Here is a 12,999-nt window from a genome sequence, read left to right on the forward strand (position 1 = left end):
TGCCAGTTTGCCAACTGACAATTTAAAATTGATTGTGAACTCAAATGTAAATGTGATGATGATGAAGATGAGGATGTGTAAAACATCAATATTAATCCTGTTACTCGTCATACTCGGTTTAATGTATATTGTTACAAGGTATGTTGTTCATTAACAGTAACTGTGAAACTGCTTGATTACAAAAAAATAACCCGAGACACTTAGATAATTTTCTTTTATGCTAATATTGCTGTATCCACCATGTGGATTTTACCAAAATTAAAAGTGTAATTTTGAGTTTTGGAATAAAGAATAGACTGTTTGTGAAGTCAAGTCAAGTCAAGTTTATTTCTATAGCGCTTTTCACAACAGACATTGTCTCAAAGCAGCTTTACAGAAATCAACAGTCAAGGTGAATGGTGAGCATTTATCTCTGATGAGCAGCCATGGCGACTGTGGCAAGAAAAAACTCCCTTAGATGTTATGAGGAAGAAACCTTGAGAGGAACCAGACTCAAAAGGGGAACCCATCCTCATTTGGGTGACATCAAGAGTTTGATCATAAATTGTTCAACAATACAGAACACTGGAGAAAGAGAACTAACATGAGTACTGGAGTATAAGATTATAAGTAAATGTTCTTTCTACAGTCTTTGGTATACAGTCTTTGGTCTTTGGAGCTCAACATTTGTGATCATCACAGATTCAGCAACAGCTTCTCCATGCCAGAGCCTTTAAACACTCCAGGAGGTCCAATTGGCACTGGTACATCTCTAGATGGTTCAGGATGTTTGTGAGTTCGGCATCTACTTCTTTAAAGTCCATAATCATTATGAGGTGGGATGTGAATGGAGCTGGCCAAACCTCAGGAAGCCTCGGGATGTGGAGAGAAAGAGAAGCAGTAGAGAGGAACTAGCGTAGCTGCTGTTAATGATATTAACAGCACAAGTTGATAATGTGCATGTGATCAGATGTTCTGGAGCACAAGGTTATGATGTGAGACTTATGTTGTGTGTAGGCTTTGCTAAAAAGATAACCCTAATCTGCACTTAAACTGGGAGAGTGTGTCTGAACTCCGAACACTGTCAGGAAGATTTTCCAAAGTTTGGGAGCTAAATGTGAAAATGCTCTACCACCTTTAGTGGACTTTGCTAATCTAGGAACTAGTAGAAGCCCAGAGTTTTGAGATCTCAGGGAGCATGACGGATTATAGCGTGTTAAAAGACTGGAGAGATACATGGGAGCCAAACCATTTAGTGCTTTATAAGTGAGTAGTAGTAGTTTTTAGTCTATTCGAAACTTAACAGGAAGCCAATGTAGGGACGATAATGTTGATGTTTGTCTGTGGCCTAACAAGCCTAGCATGCAATATTTAAACTTCTGCCTGGATAATGCATGGATGTGGATTAAAATCATTATATTTGTTCGAAATAATATGTATGAAAATGCCTCAGATAATTGTTATAGACAAAAATAATCTTATCTTGGACACAAATTTTCTTTTAAGACGACCAGAGGGGACCTTTTATCATGACTATCTTGAACTAATCTCCTCAAAGCCACCAGAGCACTCTCTCATGTACATTTACAATTTGTTATTTTGCACTCTTGTTTTGTCTTATACAATATTTGTTACCTTTGTATGTTCCCCCAGCATCTTCTAAGTTGAATCATTAAATTAGGTAAATAATGAAGTTAAGTAAATAAGCACCTAAAAGTCAATCAAACAGCACATGTTTTTTTCATTATATGTCCAAGATTCTCAGCCATTCTTAGCTTTTCCTAGGCTTATTTTGCTTTTCATGTCTAAGATTCCCAGCAAATCCTAGCCTAGCACTTGTTCATTGAGTTTCAGTTGCTTGTCCAACCTTGCTTGCTTGTGTGGTTGTTTTTCATAAAAATGAAAAAAAATCTGCATTGCATTTTCCTTTCTTTGCTTCTTTAGATCTCCTTTAGTTTATGACTACTATAATGACATAGGGCTGCATTGATTATTGACACAGATAGGAAGTAACAAAGGACAAATAATTCATTACTATACTTAAGTATATTTTTCTGGTATTAGTGCTTTACTTCACTATTTATTTTTCGGACAACTTTTACTTTCACTCATTATATTTTTTTACACAAAAAAATTTTCTACTTCTTACCTTTTCAAACCAGGCTCATTACTTTAGTTTTAATCTATTTGGTAACATAATCAATATTTTTTCTTCTCATTGCACACCATTTTCAGCCCATCGAATTATTTATTGTTATTGTGCACATTTTTCAACTTACCATTTCCTGGCTATCACGCACCACAGATACTGTAGAAGCTAGTATACAAAGCTAACAATTAGCAAGGTAGAAGGCAGCAAGAAGTATGGGGTTAACGATGTAAACATGTCTGAGAACAGAGACTCACCTGATCATCATTATCTTTTCTTTGCTTGTGTTCTATATGGTGGTTGTTCAGCCTGGATACATTCATTAGGTAATAGAATTAATTTTCTTTTTTCTTTTTTTTTATTTATCCTTTATTTAACCAGGAGAAGCCCATTGAGATTAAAAATCTCTTTTGCAAGGGAGACCTGGCCAAGATAGGCAGCTGAATTACATCACATCATTACATACGTACAAAGACACACAAAAAACATGAAAATAAAGACAAATAAATTAATAGAAACAGTTTGAAAGCCAATTATGCACTTACAATGAAATCTCAATTAAAAACATTGACATGTGAGGGAGTCCAACTCAAAAGATCTCATTCTTAGCTTAAAAACACTCAAAGGAATCAATTTACTAAGTTTTAAGTTGTTCTGCAGCAAATTCCATGTAAAGGGAGCAGAATAAACAAAGGCCTTTTTACCCAGCTCAGTACTGACATATGGGACAGAAAGCAAGACAACAGCCTGAGCTTAATAATAACTTTTTTTATAAATTCTTTTGTATTAATATATGAATACGATGTGAGGTCCAGTTACCAGCATGACACTGAAACAAGTAGTAGTAAAGGCTACTTTTTAAGTAAATGTCAGAGCCCAAACTTCTTTACTTTAGCTTGCGTAAAAAACAGTAGTCACTACTTTAACTTTTACCAGAGTCTTTTAAAACATTTACTCAGGTGTGTACTTATTGGCAGTATTTAAATTCTGATATAGTGCAAATATACTTGCATATAATGGTGTAATTATTTAAAATAATGTGATGCGATCAAGAATTTATGCATAGTCATGGCTGGTATATTTAGTATATTATTCACTCCATTGTTCATTCCTTCATTGGGCAGCTAGGTTGACCACAAACATGCTACAGTCTCCAAAAAATTGTAGTGAAAGACAAAATAAAATAGTGTCAAAATCTACAGGTAAAGTTTATATAAATAAATATGACTTAGCAAAGACTAGTTCATCTCAAATAAAAGAAATGATTTAAATATTTTAAAAGTATTGCTTAGGCTACATATTTGTTCAGATACCCAAACAAATTTTACATGAAATAATTAATATGAAAGCAATATTAGTTGAAATCAGAATTAGTTTTTCACACCTGGAGACACGCACACACACACACGATACACACATACTTGCAAGCAATGGAGCATACACTCACACAGAACATCTTGTTTGACTTACATGCACCCTGTCTCTAAGAAAATGATTATGCTGTTATCAACAAGCGTTTTACTCCTTCACCCTTTCTGGTTGCTTCTGTCGCAGCTTCTATACATCACTGCTGCTGCTTTCTCTCCTGGAAACTTTCCAGAACCCTGGTCCAGCATTTCCATGGTCTGAATTATGTCCTCTGTTATATTTCGTGAAATTGTAGGTATCACTGGATGACAGGGATGTTGTCTGAGAAGAAAATTACCACTATTATCCTTAACTGCACTTTAGATGAAACAAACAACGCAAATCTGTCACCGGATAGAAAAAAAACACTCTTGCTTTAAAAAGCTTTCTGAATTAAAGCACATTTTCTACAGACGCCACTGCACTTAAATTCATTATCACGTGGCTTTCTCATGTATATGTGTGAGTGCGCGTGTGAGTGAGATAGACAGAGAAAGTGAAAGAGTGATCTTTAATCCACTTTTCTTAGAAGTTTAATGTCATTGATGCCTCGAATAAAAAAATGGTAACATTATAGTTTATAAAGTATTTAAACTCTTTAAAAAAGTCATGTAATAGTTTATGAAATGTTGACAGTGTGAGCGGGCATGTTGACATGACATCAAATGTTGAGCTTGGTTGATACCTTTTCAATTTTCCAAGTAGGAACTTTGCACTGAAAGTAATTGTGTGTGTGTGTGTGTGTGTGTGTGTGTGTGTGTGTGTGTGTGTGTGTGTGTGTGTGTGTGTGTGTGTGTGTGTGTGTGTGTTGGGGTGGGGGGCTTGGTGGTGTTGCCAGGTCAACAAAAGAAAATAATTCTTATGAAAATGTATAAATTCCTATTCAGAGGAAATCTGATTTATGTCCAAGATGAGACCAAATACTTGACATAGGCATTCTATATTAAACCTTCATACAATGACCTTTTCAGACAAACAGCTGTATGAATTAGGGAGCACAAGATCCTGTTGGTACAGGATGCAAAACAAGTAGAGTAAAGATCCAGGTCGTAAACTAAAGTGTTTTTAAAACAAGTCTATTATATGCAGAATTTGTTAAAAAACGCTTTAAGCATAAAGGATTTTTCACACAGCAGGCAACAAATCGCTGTTAGTTCCATCTGTCTCTCTCTCTCTACCACCTCCCAAATGAAATATCAGGATTTGTCTACACAAAAAGAGTTTTCATAGAGCATAAACACACACCCACACCCACACACACACACACACACACACATATATATATATATATATATATATATATATATATATATATATATATATATATATATATATATATATATATATATATATATATATATATATATATATATATATATATATATATGTGTGTGTGTGTGTGTGTGTGTGTGTGTGTGTGTGTGTGTATATATATATATATATATATATATATATATATATATATATATATATATATATATATATATATGTATATATATATATATATATATATATATATATATATATATATATATATATATATATATATACAGGGAGAGAGAGAGAGAGAGAGAGAGAGAGAGAGAGAGAGAGGAGAGAGAGAGAGAGAGAGAGAGAGAGAGAGAGAGAGAGAGAGAGAGAAAATACATGTAAATATAATACAGTTTAAATGTATTAAATATATTAAATACAATTACATTATACATTTTTAGCAAAATGATCCCAGATAGCTAACTGACATGGGCTTAAAATCTATTTTGCCTTCAGATCTACTGATCTACTTGGCCCTCAGAATATAAAAACTCTGAGGCCGAAAAATAAGCAATTATTTACCAACTAACTGTTTCATTAGCATAAGCAATGTGGATTTAAAGGTAATTAAAAATCTGTCCGTGACCCAACAAAGAATTGACCCAATGAAGAAAATGATGTGGCTTAAGAAATAATAGCATCCAGTGTTGGCCCAATGTTAGTCATTGTTTTGTCATTGTTTTCTGCTTGGGCAATGACAGAAAGGGGCAACATGCTTTTGGACTAATGTTAAATGAGACACTGTAAATGCTTAGCCTTGTTAAGGTATATGTATATACAGTACATAATCTCACTGGTTCTAGCATTAATGGCTCCCTGGTCAAACTACGCCATGACCCGCCCCCTAACCGCCACCTAAAAAGAAAAATAACCAACAACAATCTGCACTTACTTTATCTTTCAATAAGAAATTAGAAACATATCAAATAAATTAGTACTTTAAATACATTAGCCCACAACATACAAACAAAATACTTCTTTAAAACTGGACCATTCTTTGATGCAAAGTCATCAAGTACATCATTGTAGCAAAGCTGACCAGCAACCTAATGGTTGATACTAATGACAGCAAAACCTTGTGACATGGTGGACCTCAGGTATGATTTAAATAGTTTCAGCTTTGAAAAGCTTTCCCTGCTCTGATAAACTACATATTATAAACTATAATGTTGGGTAAGCTAGTTAAACAAAAAAACATAGTGATGCCCTATGTGTAATAGCATAACAGGCATCACAGCATAACCAAAGTGATATACAGTTTTTAGCGTATTTCATAAAATGCATTAGTATCCTCATAACAAGATGAGTGATCGAGCTGCATACACACTGCATACACACCTTTATATTTTACAAGATCCCCGCAACTTCTTTCCACTTTATTCTGATTTGGGCACCTGATGGCTAAGAACTTTTTTGGCAGCCATAATTTTGATTAGAATTCAGCTCTCCTTGCTGATGTGACATCACTCCACGCCTTGTCAGTTCTCCAATGTAACATGTTTTTGAGAGAATTTACTCATCTTAGCACTGTAGTAATAGTGTTAATCCAACGTGGAGCTTTAGCATGCAGTAATAAGGTGGAGGAGTTCTTTTCCCTCTGGAGCTCTTTTTCCACTCCTTCATTTGCACTCTCCTTACAATGAGCATTGTTTTATTTATTTATTTTTTTTGTTGTTGTTTTTTTTAGGGTTTTATGCATTGATTTACATATAACACAATTGTAATGCTTTGTTTTAATGAGTTTTTTTGGTTTTGTTTTTTTTACACTTATTGAGGTCAGAGATTGTGTGCGAGGCAGACTGGTGAAATTGGACCCTTGGGAGAAGTAGATAGCATAAATGTCGCTCTGAAATGCTTTGTGGTGGAAAAAAAAGACAATGCGGAAGTCTATTGTCTAGTAAATGGAGCTGCTGGCTTTTGAACATCTGTAATGCAGTCAATTAGAGTCTGGCTAAATGTGCTTTGATCCAGGTTTGCTGGGAATTTTTGGGACCGAAAACAGCCAGAATTAATCTCGGCACCAAAAACTCTAAGGGTATTGTACATCCTATAATTTGCACTGTAGAGTCCAACCTCATGGAAACTATTGTCCATTGTACTGTACTATTCAAATGCAACACAGTGCAGTCATTTGTTGCATGCAGCTGGTTTTGAAAGGGAATAAAAGGCAGCTTTAAGAGGGGACACAACTTCACTTAAGTAAGTAAGTAATTTATTAAGTGTGTAAAACGTTGCTCAAATAGATCAATTCTGCATAAAAACGCAAAGGTCACAAAAACAGAAACCCTTAGGAATTAAAATGACCCCTGTCTTTTATACATTTACATTCCTTTTATATTACCTTACGCAATAAGCAACAGTCAAATACCAACATGGTCACCTTGCAAAGGATAGGAGGCAAGGACAAGTGTTTTCCTTTTTGAAATAAGATCACTTATCATTGTCTGCTCATAAATATTTACACAAGACTTTGTGGTGATCAGGTTTATAAAGAACTACCTTAGAGAGCTGTATGAGTAAAACAAAACTAACATTTCCCCTGCTAAAGCTTGGGATAGAATCAAATGCTAACTAGGATGCAGCATTGAACAGATCCAATATCAAAAGCCAAATAAAATTTCCTTTTTTTCAAATGGAAATGAGACACACTAAGAAAGAAACAAAAAATAGGTGTTACCAGCATTGACTTGCAAAATGCATCAGTGGGATCCCGGACGTTTTCAAGAGGTGTGTGACACACAGCTGCAATCATCCTTTTTTCCCGCTCTGAACTCTCATGCAGCATTGAAATAGAAGCACTTCCTGGAACATGCTAAGCCCTCATCAACTGAACCCTGAATATGAGGAATGTTAAAAGGCATCATTTCTGAAACCATGCATTGACAAGTTCACAAAATCTATTTGGAATGCATTCGAAGTTAAACATACAACTCCGGGGATCCGGCAAGAAACGAAAAAAGGTTTAACCGGATTTATGAGAAAGTTAATTTATTGCAGGAAGACGTGCTACAGTTTACAAGGAGGAAGGTTATTTTTCTGGCTCAATATAGAAAGGCACAGTTAATGTAGCCACCACAAGACCTGAGGGAAATATCTGCGTGAAATATGAACTGAAAACTATCATTATTCCATTTTGCATAAATCCTATCTGATTTATGCTGGGAGATTAGTGACATCAAAACCTGTACATGCAAAAATAAAAGCAAATCAGTCATTTAAATTCAATTTTCAAGATGAGAAGTAAAAGGACTTCAAAGTGAAAACTGTCAAACTGGCCACAGGTGCTAGACAAAACGGATAAATGAAAGATTTTAATATAATTTATTTGTAACAAATCATGCTTAAACACAGTCTGTGGGTCCAGTTGTGCAATACTGGCCTCCTTCATATATTATATTAAGAGTATAAACAACAAACAAACAAACAAACAAACAAATAAATAAATTAATTAATAAATTAATTAAAACATATTAGTAGTATTAATGATGATGATGATGATGATGATGATGATGATGATAAAATACACAATTATTAAATAATAACAATAATAATAATATTGGTGATGATGATGTTGATAAAATAAATAATCATTTAATAATTAATAACAATAATAATGATGATGATGATGATGATGATGATGATGATGATGATGATGATGATAGGGTGGTAGTTTTTCTTATTCCCCTTTCTTCTTCTAATTCTCTATAAATAATTTTAATTGTAATAAAGTTGCATTATAGTAACATGAGTAAATGTGAAAAATATACCCTTTTATCTTGAATATAGTGGTTGCATTATATAGATTTAAAGGCTCATTTCCTTGCTAAAAGATGTGTGGGTCTCATAAGAGTAAAGCTGTATTAGCAGTGTGTTTGTAAGATTTATCTCTTTCTTTCTCCCCTTCTTTATTTATCCCTTTACCTTCACATAATAAGTGGTGAACTTCTATGAGCAACCCCCTTCTTTCTCTCTCTCTCTCTCTCTCTTTCTCTCTCTCTCTCTCTCTCTCTCTCTCTCTCTCTCTCTCTCTCTCTCTCTCTCACACACACACACACACACACACACACACACACACACACACACACACACACACACACACACACACACTTGCAGTCTTTGTATCTCCATATGTCTCATGACAAGACATTAACTGGTCCACTGCGATAGATGTCCTCTGCGTATCTGAGTGATACATAATGTGCATCATGGCTGGAATAGTAATGAGTTGTTTGTGTGAACTGTTTACATTTTGAGAAGATTTACAGTTTATGTACTTGGAGTTGGCTCAGTTTATTCTCATTTAATGATCAAAGAAACACATATTTACAGCAGTAGAGAGTATGGAGTGTCTCAAAATGTGACCGTTATTTTCAATATTTTATTAAAAGGGAAAGCCCATGATAGATAGATAGATAGATAGATAGATAGATAGATAGATAGATAGATAGATAGATAGATAGATAGATAGATAGATAGATAGATAGATAGATAGATAGATATGCATTCAATAACATTGACTCCATTGCTCCATAATGTATGTCGTTTAAATTTGGCTTTTATCTATGCACTATAGCGATACTTCTATGTTCCTTCTTTCTGAATAATATTACATAAATGATTTAAAGGATTTTAAATGGCAATTAAAAACAGCAAGTTAACAGTTTCTCACTGCAATCAGGTTTTTTGCTGCTAATCAGCTTCTTCAGTGTAATCAGGCCCTTCAGCACAGATCAAGCTCTTCTTGCACTCTTACGGTCTGTTCATGTCAAAGTGCTCTTTTGGTGAATGACCTTTACTTCCCCTTCTAATCATCCGCACATCAGTTCAGGCTTATTTATAGATCCTGCTAATCACACTGGTGTTTGCAGCAAAGAAATGAAATCGCTCACCCTATGTATATATACATTGTCATTTCTAATTATTTTCTTAATGCTTTTATATCACAGTTCTGCTGAATTCAAATCTGATTAAACAAAAGAACAAAAAAATATACTAGGTTTTATTTATTTATTTATACAGCTGACTTTGTCACATCCACCACAATTATGTGCAATTAATAGTAGACAAATGAAAACAAACATTTTCATCATTAATATGGAATATTTTTAACCAATACAATGTTTATAAGTTTAGCTGTTTCTTGATTAGTATTTTATAACAGCACACTTGAAGTGTTTTATTTTGTGCATAAATAGTTAAGAATATCTAATGTACAGTTTCAATGTAAATTTGTACAGATTTATGTAAGTAGTCAGTGTTAATTTTCATTCATTCATTTAATGTGTTCGTGTGCTCGTGTTCTTTAACTGAAACACAAAAATATATACAATTTATGAGGCATAAAATTGGATTCTGATAAATCTTAGATGAACTACATCATACAAAAATTTGGATTGATAATTAGATCCTAATTCCTAACCGAAAATATGAACCTTTGTATCCTTAAATTAAATCATGAAGATAAATGCAAATTTGCATGTCTGATACTATTTTTGTATTTTTGTATTTTTTTTTTTTTTTTGCTTGACAACTTGCCATTGTGTCAGAAACAGTATATAGGAATGCAGTGCTCTCTTTTATTACCTGAGTCACTATTTTCCTCCTAGTCATCAATGCAGCATGCCCGCCTAAAAGAAAAGTGTAGGGAAGGTTAAAAAAAAAAAAAAACACCTATTGTTTTGCTTTTTTAAGTGTACAAGTGCAGGTGTCTCAATAAAATAGAATGTTGTGGTAAAGTTCATTTATTTCAGTAATTCAACTTAAATTGTGAAACTCGTGTATTAAATAAATTCAATGCACACAGACTGAAGTAGTTTAAGTCTTTTAATTGTGATGATTTTGGAGATTTAACAAAAACCCACCAATTCACTCAAAAAATTTTAATACTTCATAAGTGAATTGTTGCTTTCTGGAAAGTATGTTGATTTACTGCATATGTACTCAATTCTTAGTAGGAGCATTTTTTGCTTTAATTACTGCCTTAATTTAACATGGCATGGAGGTGATCAGTCTGTGGCACTGATTAGGTGGTTTGGAAACTCAGGTTTCTTTGACAGTGGCCTTCAGCTTATATGCATTTTTTTGGTCTCTTGTTTCTCATTTTCCTTTCGACAATACCCAATAGATTCTCTATGGGGTTCAGATCTGGTGAGTTTGCTGGCCAGTCAAGCACACCAACACCATGGTCATTTAACCAACTTTTGGTGCTTTTGGCAGTGTGGGCAGGTGCCAAATCCTGCTGGAAAATAAAATCAGCATCTTTAAAAAGCTGGTCAGCAGAAGAAAGCATGAAGTGCTCTAAAATTTCTTGGTAAACAGGTGCAGTGACTTTGGTTTTCAAAAAACACAGTGGACCACCACCAGCAGATGATGTTGCACCCCAAATCATCACAGACTGTGGAAACATAACATTGGACTTTAAGCAGCTTGGGCTATGAGCTTCTCCACCCTTCCTCCAGACTCTAGGACCTTGTTTTTGAAATAAAAATAGAAAACTTGCTCTCATCTGAAAAGTGACTTTGGACCACTGGGCAAGAGTCCAGTTCTTCTTCTCTTTAGCCCAGGTAAGAGGCTTCTGACATTATCTGTGGTTCCGGAGAGGCTTAACAAGAGGAATGTGGCAACTGTAGCCAAATTCCTAGACACGTCTGTGTGTGGTGGCTCTTGATGCCTTGACCCCAGCCTCAGTCCATTCCTTGTTCGCCCTAATTTTTGAATTGATTTTGTTTGACAAGCCTCTCAAGCCTGCAGTTCTCGTGGTTGGTTTTGCTTCTTTTTCTTCCACACTTTTTCCCTTTGTCATCTTTCTGTTAACATGCTTGGATACAGCACTCTGTGAACAGCAGCTTTTTTGGCAATGAATGTTTGTGTCTTACCCTCCTTGTGAAGGGTGTCAATTATTGTCTTTTGGACAGCTGTCAGATCAGCAGTCTTCCCCATGATTGTGTAGCCTAGTGAACCAAACTGAGATACCATTTTGAAGGCTCAGGAAACCTTTGCAGGTGTTTTGAGTTGATTAGCTGATTGGCATGTCACCATATTCAAATGTTTTTAGATGAATTGGTGGGTTTTTGTTAAATGTGAGCCAAAATCATCATAATGAAAAGAACTTAAACTACTTCAGTCTGTGTGCATTGAATTTATTTAATACGAAGTTTCGCAATTTGAGTTGAATTACTGAAATAAATGAACTTTTCCACGACATTCAAATTTATTGAGATGCACCTGTATGTCTGCAAGGAAACCTGCTGCTAATTTTCAGCACTAAATGCTTAAAAGCTAAGAAAGTACTTTCTTTCTGTACTCATTATAGGATGCTTGATTATCTCTGCAAGCTTTTCTTTTAATCTCAAACATTGTAGTTTTTTTAATGCAGACCAATTTTAGTTTAGAGTTCCAACTGTTTTCTTCATGCAGTAAATACATTTTGTAGTCGATCTAAAAACCCATTACATGCAGTCAAAATATTACATAGTTTCAACCCATTTATTGTGAAATACCCAAAGTGAAATCCTTTAGCAGTCAAAATAGCAAATAAATGGTGGAAATCAAGCATATGATAATGATCAACAGTGAGGTTTTCAAAGCTTACAAACAATTTTAATGGCTTTTTTCTATGTCAATCTCCTGACCCCTTCATAAGAATAAAAATAGAATTTGAAGCTGGTTTTTGAACAGAAATGTGCTATCCTGCATTTGGGAATAGCTTGTGGGTTAAAACAAATTCAAGGGAAAATGGGAGTCATTATACAAGAAGCAAACATGTTAAGCTGAATTCATTTCTAGCAGGAAAGACAGTGTGACCCACAGGCATAATATTAAAAGGCATCATGATACGGCAGATCCAAGCAGATCTATCAAAACAGCAGCAGCACACAAACTTGCATAAATTCAGAGAGAAATATTCTGTTTCTTTGTTGTTTAAAAGCAGTATTTAAGACTGCATTACACACATTCAAAGCGCAAAAGTGATTTTATGATGTTTCTTTAACTATAATCTGAAGAACATGCTAAGAAATATCATCTTATATGGTTTGAACAAAATGTAAATGTTACTTGTTGCATATTTTCTGGTTATATTTTCTGATCATAAAAGCATAGATAGAGTTCAGAACTGTTTTATAACTACTGGGAAAGCATGGGAGCCTTTAGAC

At 34.4% G+C, this 12,999-nt stretch overlaps 1 long non-coding RNA gene across 1 annotated transcript in view; it reads right to left on the bottom strand.

The window, feature by feature from the left end:
* Positions 1 to 308: 308 nt before the first annotated feature.
* Positions 309 to 12,999, bottom strand: part of LOC310734561 — a 134,606-nt gene continuing 121,915 nt past the window's right edge. The window contains exon 2 of the long non-coding RNA XR_014536084.1: positions 309 to 643. This is a non-coding gene — a long non-coding RNA (uncharacterized lncRNA). The remainder of the gene's footprint in view (positions 644 to 12,999) is intronic.

This window comes from Silurus aristotelis (assembly GCF_946808225.1).
Source record: "Silurus aristotelis genome assembly, chromosome: 12".
NCBI classification, from domain to species: Eukaryota; Metazoa; Chordata; class Actinopteri; order Siluriformes; family Siluridae; genus Silurus; species Silurus aristotelis.